This window comes from Cetorhinus maximus, chromosome 1, assembly GCF_964194155.1.
Source record: "Cetorhinus maximus chromosome 1, sCetMax3.hap1.1, whole genome shotgun sequence".
Lineage (NCBI taxonomy): Eukaryota > Metazoa > Chordata > Chondrichthyes > Lamniformes > Cetorhinidae > Cetorhinus > Cetorhinus maximus.
Window position 1 is genome coordinate 111,154,821 of NC_135879.1, and position 13,147 is coordinate 111,167,967.

Sequence of the window (13,147 nt, forward strand, 5' to 3'; positions counted from 1 at the left end):
GACACTCAACTCATCCTGCCAATCCAAAAAAGACCTATTTATGTTTACTCTCTGCTTTCTTTCAGACAGCCAATCTTCTATCCATGCTAATATGTTACCCCCTACACCATGCACTTTTATCCGAGCTTCCTTCGGGGCTTAAGTCAAGGGCCTGGCTCATGGATCCCCTAGGCTGCTTCCCAGGTGTGCCTGCAAAAGCTAGGAGAGATAATTAATGCATGGCAGGGAACTATGGAACAGGGGAACTGATTCACAGCATGGTTGTTTGTTGGATGCTGCACTGTTGGATCCTTACTTTGTTAAGCATTGCTGACCTCGCCATCAGCACAGGAACAGTCCAGATCCTCGCCAGCCAGCTGGATGACTCTATTTTCAAAGTCTGTAAGGGCCGGATGTCAGGCATTCCTCCACCAGCCTGCAGCCTCTCCTTTTTGTTGTGTGCCAGCTTGTCCTGTATGAAGACAGATGGAGAAAGTGTAAGCAAGATATCTGCCAGGCCAGTTAAGAAGGATACCTGGCATGTGTAGGTGGTGAGTGGTGCCATGGACGGGATGAAGAGATGATCCGCAGGGCAGATGAAGGTGTGTGTGAGAGAGTGAATGGTGAAGTCCCTTGAACTGACAGTGAGTGAGACCCCTGTGGGTGTGTGATGGGTTTGTGAGTGTGTGAGTTGAGAGTGATGAGAAAAGTGACTTACCCTGCTGTACGGAGGAGATCATGCATCCTCTTTCGACACTGGGCGGCTGTTCTCTTTTGAAAGGCATTGGCACTGACCACTGCTGCCACTGCCTCCCATGCTGCATTGGTAACTTTGCTTGCTAGTCTTCACCCAGACCGGCGATAGAGAACTTCACAGTGAGCCTCCACTGCAGCCTATGATGAAAGTTCAATAATTTTCATATTTTTCTGGTTTATTGTGAAGTAGGTTAATGGAGATAAGTATAATTTCTGTCTGTGTGATTTAATTCTATTTGGAGTCAAGCAGACTGCAGACTTTAAATCATGAAAAGAAGCTAGGTGCTTGACATGCTAATAAGTAAACATGAATGCTGGCTTAGCATGTAAGGCGTGAAGGGAATTTGCATGTTTAGATAAATAAAGGGATATTTGGATTTCAAAGGGATCTTAGTCTGTTTACAACTAGCCTGAAAAGCAATGCTAAGGAATGTAGTTATTTTTCCCAAAGGTTACTGACAATATATTGGCAACATGAAAGCTTTTATATTATGAGGAAGATACAGTCTCAAAGGCATATGGAACAATAGAATTTACATATTAAAAAGAGAGAAACACATATAAAGGAGAATGAAAGGTTATGTGTCAGAAGGCCATATAGGATCTAACAGGAGTATGTGAAATAGCCTTAATGAAGCCTCCAGCATTTGTGCATAAGTCTGCTACATAACGAAACTGAAGTTTGGGGAAAAGCCATTTGGAATTCCACTGTCAAGTGGGTATTGCGTTAACTTGCTGGTTCTGTTTTAAATCTAAAATCTATCTTGGACTGTTCCCTTAAAGGGAGTGTAACTGGGAATCAGGTTAATTAGGAATTTTAGGGGTTATTATAGTAGTGAGTAATTGTAGTCTTATGTATGTGCTTGAAATCTTTTATATTTTGTTAATAAATATTTTAATTTAATTTTTAAAATCTCTAAAGGTTTTGGTGGACGTATTACTTCTGAATTCAGTGCATACTCTCGCAATAAATACAAATTGCAAAACCATTGTGATAACACGGCCAAGTTTCCCTCGTGGATGTGCTGCCTGGCACATATCATCTGCCACGTCACAACAGGCCAGTAGGCATCCGAGGGAGAAATCATTAAATTTGAGGGAGCATGTTTCCTCCCTTTGGCAGCCATGACTTTCCAGAAGCTTTTGATCCCTTAGAGGGAGCTAGTTCTGTGCAGGGGCACCCTTTAAATATGGTGCCAAGATTATTGAAGGCCTGAGGTAATGGCGGGGTTGTCAAATCAGAGGCTGCGCTGCCAGTGGTCCAGCGTTATTCATGTGAATGCATTATCGATGAGGCGGGATGTGCTGGGAATAGGACGATATGGCACAAAAACCCACCATTACGACCGGCAGGTATAGCAGCTTTTTTCACGCCTGCTGCCGCACTTTAGTGCAAATCTGGGACGATTCCGCTCATTGTCTTTGGTCCCCGCTACAAACCCCATTCCCTAGCTTCTAACACCATTCATCTCCCTGGCAAATGTCTGAGACAGAACCTGACTCAGGGCTCAGGAGAGTGGGATGCAGACAGTGCCAAACACAAGGGCCCAGGCCTGGGGCGGAGGGCCCTTGGTCTCAGTGTTTTAAACAGAATTCTCATCGTCCTTCAGACTTGAAAGACCGGCTTTAAAAAAAATATTAGAACTGTCAGCGATTTTTTTTTTTAAGCTGATCTTTCAGGTCATTTTCTACTGAGTTGCTGCTCTGCTGCCTCTGACCTCTCGTTCTGATTTTTTTTGGCACCACTTGCACCACTCTCTCCTGGGCCCCAGGTGTGGGGTGGAGGAGGTTGGGGTGATGGGGTCATATTTAAGGTTTAGCATCACAAAATTAAATACTGTACGCTTCTCAAAATCCTCTTTTAAATTTAAACCAGCATATTAATAACAGTCTAAATTTTCATTATGACCTAAAGTAGACATAGAGCAGAATTCTCCCATCCGGGTCTAAGTCCCGTGGTGGGGATGGGGGCTGGGAGGGGGAGTGTTTCCTGCTGCGGAGGTCAACGGGAAATCTCATGCAATTTTGCGTACCTGGCATTATTAACTATGCACTTGGGGGGTTTCCCGACGTCTAGCACGACGGGGCGAGCTGGATGGCGCACGCCCTACCATCATACCTGGGCACCATATTTAAAAGCTGCCCGGACATCCAATCTATTGTGAAGTCCTACTGAGATGTCAGGAAAGGGAAGGGAAAGTCCAGCACCCCAGATCAGTGATGGCTCCCTGGGTGACCTCCTCGGCCATATGGAGGTCAGGAGGAGTGTTCTCTATCTGGCTGATGGGAGGAGGAGGCCAAGCAGGGGAACCAACCCTCCATGGGTGCAGGTCTGTATGTGCCCATGCTGCCTAGTGCAGGTCACCCATACAATGCTGGAAAAGGATGAATGACCTCATCCCCTCCGCCAGGCTAAGTGAAGCTTCAGCTGCTCACACTATCCACAATGAAGCCAATGAATGTCAGGGTACATGGGCCTCAGTGGCAAGGGCATAAGGTCATGCCTTATAGTTCCACTCAAGTACATGGACTCTGTGGTAGAGTGACTATTGTGCCTTGTTCACCCTGGATGGGCTCAATGCTCTGAGGGAGCTGACCCATAATCTTTCTGGAGAACTTGCAGAGCATTAATGTCATGCCACACCATCCAGTGGGTTATCTCTAAGAGTGGAAATATGAGAAATAGACATTAAATTGCTATAAACAAATGGAGGCAACAGACAATCTCTCAAACCCATCTTTCGGTTGTCTTTGAGCAGGATAAGTTGAGGCATAACCAGCAAGAATGTGAGAAGATGGGAGCGGGGTGGGTCCCATATCTGAAAGTTTTCATGGAGTTCAAAGAATGGGCAGCCCAGCTGGCAGGGATGGGGCGGGACCGGGCAATTGGTGATGGGGAGCTTGAATTTGGGCTCCCATGCAGGAAGGATCCTTGCATGGTACAGAAACCTGAGGGCCAAGTGTGCCTCCATGTTGGAGCTCATGCTGTTAATCGCTCTCTTCTCTCTCACTGAAAGCTGCTGGAAGAGGTCCAGGCCTCAGCAGAAGCCCTGGCCTTGGGACGAGCCAGGACAGCAGCTGTCAAAGTCATCCAAGGCAAAATGGCAAACTAGTCAGCAAGCTACCTCCACACATGCTGCAAATGTTGGGAGAGCACCTAGAAAAAGTGGCAGACCAAAGAAAATCAACAAATATTGATCAAAAATGGTTGCACAGATGAACAATTGATTGTCACATTTAGAACTTGTGTCCCCAAAGCCTGTCCACCATCTACAAGGCACAAGTCAGGAGTGTGATGGAAATTCCCCACCTGCCTGGATGAGTGCAGCTCCCATAACACTCAAGAAGTTCGACACTAAACAGGACAAAGCAGCCTGCTTGATTGGTACCACCAACGCACAGTGGCAGCACTGTGTACCATCTGCAAAATGTTCTGTAGGAACTCACCAAGCCTCCTTAGGCTGCATCTTCCAAATCCACAACCACTACCATCTAGAAGGACCAGGGCAGCAGATACATGGAACACCACCACCTGGAAGTTCCCCTCCAAGCCACTCACCATCCTGACTTGGAAATATATCGCTGTTCCTTCACTGTCGCTGGGTCAAAATCCTAAAGCTCCCACCCTAACAGCACCATGGGTGTACCTACACTACATGGACTGCAGCTGTTCAAGATGGCAGCTCACTACCACCTTCTCAAGGGCAATTAGGGATGGGGAATAAATGTTGGTCTAGCCAGCGGAGCCCACATTCCATGAACGAATAAAGAAAATCACTTTCACTTCAATAATGTCTCCTGTCTTGTTTCAGTGTGGTCCTTAAGGCTTAATGAACGCCACTCCCCTCCCCTCTCTTCTGCAGACACCCGACCCCCCTGAATAAATCTGCAGGAAGTCAAGGGTATGTGCCAGGGCCCTTGTGAGCCTTGTGCAAGCACTCTCCCGTGCATATTGAGCCTTCATTCACTAAAGTCTCATATGTCCCAGGTCCCTAGCATTGTCAATATTGTCTGCTGGGGTTACCTTTCAGTTGTCCAATTGAGATAGCCTGCATCTCCACCCACCCGCTGACCCAACTCCCATGCAGCACCTTGAGATCTCCAGCACGAGGTTTACTTTTGACCAGATCAGCAATGGTGGCTGTCACATTCTTTATGAGCACTTGCACCGTGTCCCCTCCCCCAGTCCCCCACACTGTTTCCCCCATTACCATTGACCCACCTGGAATTACATTTGACCTCCTCACCATTACCCTTCAAACCTCTACCTTCTCCTTTGACAATGTGTAAGTCAACATCCATGTAACCTTCCTCCCTGAGAATCTCACTCCCATACCCATTGATTTGCCCACCCTCCTCCTGCCCACCCCCTGAGTCCGTGTGTACCTCCACATCCCCACCAACAAGCCTTGGCACCCCTTCATGCGACACTGCCGCACTCTCACCCTCCCACCCTACAGCTCCCTCTGCCCCCTGTGACCATTACCATTCCCTCATACCCTGCCGTCCTTGAGTTCGCTCCCTAGGAGTCCACATTGACTCCACCGACCTCTTCCTGTGAGTCTCTTCACACCTGGAAACCCTCCCCCATGCCCTTCACACTTGATAACCCTCATGCCTCTTAAAACCTGGACATCCCCCCATCCCCTTAACACCTGCACATAAACAATGCCCCTCCACAACCAGTCCAGCACCGACCATGGCCCTTCCAGCCACCCCCTCCGTTCCATTTGCCACCTTACTTCACCCCTGTAATACCCTTTCCAGCACCCACAACCACCAACACCCGCCTCTCGGCCCCCACACCCCACCACCTCTTCAGTCCTCTCCTAAACCTTCTTTAACCACACCTCCCCCAATAGACCCTCACCACCCAACAGTAGCTCCTGCTGTCTTCCACCTGCAGGTCAATTATCCGAATTCATGGTGAAGTCCCTGGAAGAAGATCCGAAGGATGAGTGAGGTCCCTGGAAGATGGTCTGAAGGTCAAACAAAGTCCCTGGGAGATGGTCTGAAGGTTGAGCGAGGTTGCTGCATGAAGAACTCCCACCTTCTGGAGGCTGCTTCGCCGAAGACCAACATGGGTGAAGCTTGACCCACCCTGTGCTACACGTGGTGCTCCAGTGTCCGTTCACTGTAGGCCTCCACCTTCGCCTCAGATGTCCACGAGCTGGCCAAAGCCTTCTTAAGGTAAGTCCTGATTTCTGCACGCCACATTGGTCCAGACATGAGGTTTCCCACTGGCTTCACAGAGAATTGGCTGGATGCAAATCGGCTTCTCACCGGTCTCTGGTGGGAATTGCAACCCACCGTGAAGGGCAGTGTCAGAAGATCATGCTGTCATTTCACGTTGGCATGAAGCTGATTTTTGGACTTCCCACTGGATTCTCCCCCCAACCTGCAACTGAACCCACTAATGGGGGGGGTGGAGAATTCCGCTCACAGTTCTGATGGCTTGCTGTGTTCATGTTCCAGATGCTTGAGTATCTTGGGCCACGACAAAATAAATGCAAGAAACTACTAACTGGGAGTGATGCAAAACAAGGCGTTGACTCACTGTTGTCTGTTTTATTACTCTTGCAAAGTCTGGAAGTGAAACCCCTATATTTCACTAAGAGATTACTTAAAGAAAGGTTTTATAAATCTCTTCTTTTCTGGGGGAATGGGATACGATCCAGTTCTTGAGTTAAAGCCGTACTGAATTTTTGTACTATGTATCATTCTGCTCTGAAAAATTCAGATCAACGATTCAATCTACAGTTTTCCTGAACTGCTGGGAGATGTCTAATTGACAAATCCTGGGGATAGAGTTATTAGCATAAAAGGAGCAGATGCCATTTATGGTATATTGTGGGTTGGCACTACAGAAGTCAGAATGGTAATGTTGTACTAGCTACAGAGTTGAATTGTTTTGTAAATGTAGTAATTTCTTTGAATCCACATTCCTAAGGTCCGTTAATTGCTTTGTGACTAATTATCCTCAGAGAACCAGCATTGAACCTACGATTTCGCCATTGCTATGTCTATAGTGCTGGGGCCCGGTTAGCATGGAAGCAGAGTGCCAGGGCTCAGGGAGCAAGGCAGCAGAGTGCCAGAGCCCAAGGAGTGTCAAGGCCTGGGGAGCAGGGCAGCAGAGTGTTGGGGCCCGGTGAGCAGGCCAGAAGAGTATTGGGGTCCAGGGAGCAGGGAAACAGAGTGTTAGGGCCTGGGGAACAGATCAGCAGAGTGTTAGGGCCTGGGGAACAGATCAGCAGAGTGTTAGGGCCTGGGGAGCAGGTCAGCAGAGTGTTAGGGCCTGGGGAGCAGGGCAGCAGAGTTTCAGGGCCCAGGGAGCTGGGCAGCAGAGTCTCAGGGCCCGAGAAGCTGGGCAGCAGAATGTCAGGACCTGGGGAGTGGGGCAGCAGGTTGCTGGGGCCTGGGAAGCAGTACAGCCGAGTGCCGGGGCTCAGGGAGTAGGGCAGCAGAATGTCAGGGTCCGCGGAGCAGGGCAGCTGAGTGTCGGGGCCCGGTGCGGCACAGTGCTGGAGCTCGGCATCAGGCAGCAGAGTGTCAAAGCCCCAGGGAGGAGAGATGGGATGTGAGGCCTGGGAGTGAGATGCTGCGAATCCCCAGGACTGGGGTGGGGGGTGCTGGTGGTGTGAGGGCGGGGGGCAAGGAGAGGCTGACTGGCATGAGTGAGTGACCGAGTGTGTGGGAGTGAGAAAGTGAGAGAGTTTCTGTGTGTGGGAGTGAGACAATGAGTGAGTGTGGGAGTGGGAGTGAGAGTGAGTGAGTGAGTGTGTCTATATATGTGTGTGTGTGCGTGTGTATGTGTGGCAGGGGGTTAGTGAGAGAGCAAGTGAGCGTGCATCTGCCTTACTCCCAGTGTCAGGTTTCTCATTCACTCTCACCACCACAAACCAACACATATGTACACCCACTCAAAGTGTGTGAGGGTGAGTGAGTGAGCACCCTGAGACTGGGAGTGACCTGACACACACTCTGACCCTCTCACACTCTGGTCATTTTTATTAATTACTTTTTTTATTAACATAATAGTTTATTGCTATGACATTGCTTTATTTTTGCTCAACAGTTGTTTGTTTTCTTAATACCATAACATTTTTTTGAAGTTCAGTTTAAGATTGTGCAAAACCTTATCTTTCCAAAATTTGCTCATCAGCTCCTTGGGGGAGAAAAAAGATAATGTCACCCCACCCCCCCCCCGCCCCCCCACAACAGGTGAAAAGGTTGGACAAGCCTGCTTGATAGCCAATTAAATACTTTTGAGTTGTAGTCACTGGTATAATGAAGGCAATGTTATCAAATGGCTGAGCAGGCTCGAGGGACCGAATGGCTTATTCTTGCTCCTATGTCATTCTGGATGGATGAAATGTGCTGGGTTAGATGGCCTTTGCCATCCATAATTATCTTACGAACAGGAGGCGGAATCATGGTTGGAGTTCTGTTTATTTTGTTACTAATGGAAGTTTATCGTGAGCAAGCTTTGTGGAGTGAGGTTGTTTATTATGCACATGATCTCAAGAGTCTTTTCCATTGACTTCAATCTTGTCCTTTTGCCTACTTACCTATTATCCCACATTATCCTGGTGCTTTTTATGAGTTTTTTGAGAAATGAAATATCGTGATAAAGTTGTAAAGTTGTAGATATTGAAAATATGCTGTAGTGAGAAACAGCAATCAACAGCGACTCCAGACTTGCTGATCAAGAAAACACAGATACAATTATGAACCATTCAGTCTTTATCCCCTAGCCTCTTAAAAGTTGTGTTGCACAGAGACATCTGAGGACTCCAATGTTTCTCACTGATAGTGAAGACCTATGTTGTTCAATCATTCCACTTTGTTGATCAGGAGTCATATGATCTTCCTACTTTGTGAGATTACGGACAAAACAGAATCCAATTACATCCCTTCTATGAAATAATTATATTGAATAATATAATGCACCCAGGCAGAGGGATATCTCCTAATTCTTTGACAGAATGGAAAAAATCTTGTGCAGTTTATCTGGACTGGAATATTTCCACCGAATATGCATTTACTGTCACCGTGTTCATCTGGAGCAATGTGCAGAACATGCTAATGAGGCCCGAGGCAGTCACCAAATCAGTGTTATCATCGGCACAGTGTTATAAATAACTAATGGGATATTTTCCTGTCAAATTAACAATACTGCACGATACTGTTAAAGTAAAATTTGCACTCTCTGGTTTGTTTTATATTCAGAGTGGGATCACCTATAGGGTACACACAAACTAACACTGCATTATATTGTTACTGCTTTTACTATTAATGACCCATGCTGCATATATATATTGGATGATATTTGACCAGATCCCAACAATGGGCATTAACATTTTATTCAGACCTTCCTGTGATTTTTTGGTGAAGTGATTGGTAAATCTCGAAAGGGAAAAAAATATCATGCATGATTGAGGGGGAGTGTTAAGTGGGGAGGAAGTGTGCTGAGGAAGTGGAATAAGGGCCCAGAAAGAGGAGAAGCACCAAGGCCCACAATTTCTCTCCTTGACCAGGAACTTTGATGCCATATTTGACCTTGAAATGAACTTCTGACCATATATCTGTGCCATCATTAAGGCAACCAATTTTCAGTTCAGTAGCACCGTCCAGCTCTGCCAATACCTCAGTTCATCTGCTGTTGAAACTTTCATCTATGTCTTTTTTACCCGTAGACTTGAATATTCTAAAGTCCTCCTGTTCAGGCTTCACATTTTACCCTAGGGATAGAATTTTACGCTGACTGGGCGGTCACACGCCCAATCTGATGGGATGTGAAATCACGAGATGACGCTGGACAAGCATCCTGACATCATCCCGCGCCCGTGCAATATTTCGCTCAGCGGCCACTTGCGGCTGTTGGAGGCCCACCCGCCATCAATTAAGAGGCCACTTAAGGCAAATAAAACGGCAATCGACCAAGATTTAATGTTGCCCATGCTATTTTGCTTTTGTTGCATGGGCAAAACGGGCAGGAGTGCAAACCGTCAGAAAAGGGTCAGCAGTATTTCCAGTGTGAGTAGTGAGGACTTTTGGAGATAGTTTGCTGCCGGTTGCTTATTGATGCTTGGCAGCTTCATCTCTGTCCAGGGCTTTATTCTTAGCATTTCTAGGCTTCATTTCAAACTCACTGGTGTCTCCAAGGCCCCCGGGGGATTTAGACCATTTGGACGTTTCCAGCTATCAGACAGCTTTCTGTGACCCTGGTAATAGGGATTGTGGTCTCCGCTGATGTAACCTCCTTTGAGGAGGAAGAAAGGGGCAGAAAGGAGAGGAGGCCAGGTGTCCCAATGCAGCTTCCAGGCGAGGGACCTGTGGGAGGAGAGGTGTAGGCACAAGGGGCACAGGACCAGCAGGTAGTCCAAGGCGGAAGGGGCTGCAGAAGACGCCACTATCCTGCTGCCAGGGTTTACAGGCGGCGATGCTGCTACCTCAATATGTCCCAGGTGCAATGCTGAAGGAGGCTCTGCCTCTCAAGGGAAACCGTGACCTCCATCTGTCAGATGATTTGGCCTGAGATCAGCTCTGACTGTGTGGGTGGACACCCTATGCCAGTGACTCTGAAGGTCACAGTGACTCTCAACTTCTATGACTCCAGCTCTTTCCAGGGCTCAGTGGGGGATCTGTGTGGAGTCTCCCAATCAGCTGTCCACAGTTTCATCAAGCTGGTGACATAAGCTCTGTTCAGGTGGGTATGGACTTTCATTCATTTCCATATGAACGAGGTCAGCCAGGCTGAGTGAGCCAGAGGCTTTGCAGTGATTGCTGGGTTCCCCTGCATCCAGGGTGCAATCGACAGCACACATGTGGCCATCAAGGTGCCAGCGGGTCAGCCAGGAGCCTTCGTCAACAGGAGGGGATTCCACTCCAGGAACGTGCAGATAGTCTGTGATCACAGGATGCAGATTCTGCAAGTCTGTGCAAGGTACCCTGGCAACTCCCATGACGCTTACATCCTCAGACACTCTCAGGTGCTGAGGATCTTCAGTGCTGCAGCCTGACTGGATGGATGGTTGCTGGGTGATAAGGGCTGTCTGTTGAAAGGGTGGCTTATGACCCCTCTCCACCATCCAAGAACAGAGGCAGAGCAGTGTCATAATAGGAGCCATGCCTCCATAAGTGTGGCGATAGAGAGAGTCATTGGCCTTCTGAAGATGCGCTTCCGATGCCTGGATCATTCTGGGGTATATTACAATACACCCCAGAGCGGGTGTCACTGATTGTAGTTGCATGCAATGCTCTCCACAATCTGGCTCTGGCAATTACATTAAATTGCTCTGGCAAGGGGGGACCCACTGGAGCAAAAGGATCTTGATGTAGCTGCACAGGCCACAGAGGATGCATCCAGTAGTGAGTCAGAAGAGGAGCACGGTGAGGAGAACGCTGAGGGCATGGATGCTGACCTCTGTAACCTCCAGGGAGGCAGGGACACCAGGGATGCCTTGATCCAACGTTCCTTCAGCTAGGCCGCCAAATAACCGCTCCCACCTCATGCCCAGCCTGCTGACTCCATCCAGAATGTCCGAAATGCCCCTGTCATGTGAACCCAAAGTCCACTTAGTGCCTGTGCAATAAAGTTTAGAGCCACTCATGTCCAGCATTACATACTGGCATATCCTGCACCAAAAATAAAAAGTGAAGGAGACTCAGGCCATCACAACAAAAGCAAATGTAATGTTTTGTCACATTCAAATCACTTTGACATGACCATTGCTGGTGTTGATGTGAACACCAGTAGACATATAAACCAAACATAACTGAACAGAAGATCACCTGTGACCTGTCCCTCTTGTGCTCATGGTGCCTTAAACATACATTTGCGAGTGCTAAGTATTGGTGCCCCCTCCATCCACCACCCCCCACCCTCTCCCCATCCCCCTTGCTGGCAGCAGCGTTGGAGACAGCTGCTGACTCTGCTGTCTTGTTGGCCTTGATGACCTTGGCGGTCGTCCTTTGGCCAATGGAGCTTGTGCTAGCCCTGCCTGGGAAGGAGCGGCCAGTGCCGTGGCTGGCATCTCTCCAGTCATCACAGCCTCATCAGTTACCACGGCATCTTGCGGCACTGCACCCATGTGCACCGCAACACGTCATGGCTGCTAACCTGCGCTGCCAAATCCTCCCATGCTTTCTTCGTGAGGTGCAGTGGCCTCAACCTCCCATCCCTGGGAACAATGGTGCCCCTCCTGGCAGCCACCTCCACCAGGAGCACGGTGAGGCACTCATCCAAAAAGAGGGGGGCCAAGTACCCATCCGACCTGTCCTCCCGCCTGGCATCTCCAGCTGCACTTGATTCCATACCTTTACTGTTGACAATGCAGAGGAGAGGTTCTTCCATGGCAGTCTTCCAGGGGCTGCCTGTATCATTTTTAAACCGGCCGCTGGGTCACCATTGGACCCAGCGGCCGACAGGCCCTCACCCCTGCCCCCGCCGGCCACTTCCCGGTCACTGGGGAGCCGCCTTTCATGCTGGGTGGCCCGTCAGCGTGAAATAGCTGCCATGGGCCAATCGCGGGCAGTGGCCCATTTCCCGGTCGATCTCGGGCCCGCCAATTGCACCCGCACACCAACTTAAAAATTCTGCCCGAGGTAAACTTGAGGTCTGCTGCCAAAACGCTGCAGCCTGCATCTTTACTCACACCAAGTAACATTCACCTAACACCCCTGTGCTTGTTTTCCCACTTAAGCTCCCAGCTGAGCAATGTCTTGAGTTTAAAATTCGTAGCCTTGCTTTCAAATCCTTCAATGGCCGCTTCTCTCCCCATGTGTGTAATCTCCTCCAGCTCACAACCCTCTGAGATATGTGTGCTCCTCTAATTCTGGCATTTTAAGCTTCCTAATTTTAATTGCTCCACCATTAATGGCCAATGGCTGGCATTTTATGTTGCCCTGCCAACAGGTTTGAAGGCAGAGGGGGCTAGTAAAATGCAGTGCGTAGCCTGCTGGCTGCCTATCTGCCCTTCCTCCTGTCTCTTATTTTACGTTGTCGGTGGAAGCATAGTTCAGCTTGCCCACTGTTGGGCCCATAGAGGATCTTAAATGGCAAACTAATTGCCACTTAGGTGCCTCGTCCTGCCCCCATGGTTATTTTACCCTTTACCCAGGTAAGTAGCCTGGCAGCTTTTAAAGTGGGACCACTTTTGGGGGTCTTCTGTGTCCATCGGGGGCACCACCCCACAAAGTCATACACCCCCTTTTAACCCTCTCCTCTGGCCTCTCAAATCTGGCCCCCCAACCCCTTCACCCTTCTTGCTGGGGCTAATAGCCAGAACCCATTGACACCTCAGACTTACCTGAAGTCCGGCCTCCATTAGCACCTCTTCTTTGGGGCTGCCTGTAATCCCAGCAGTGGACAATCTGATTGGCCAGCAACTCTCTAAGGTGGGACTTCTTC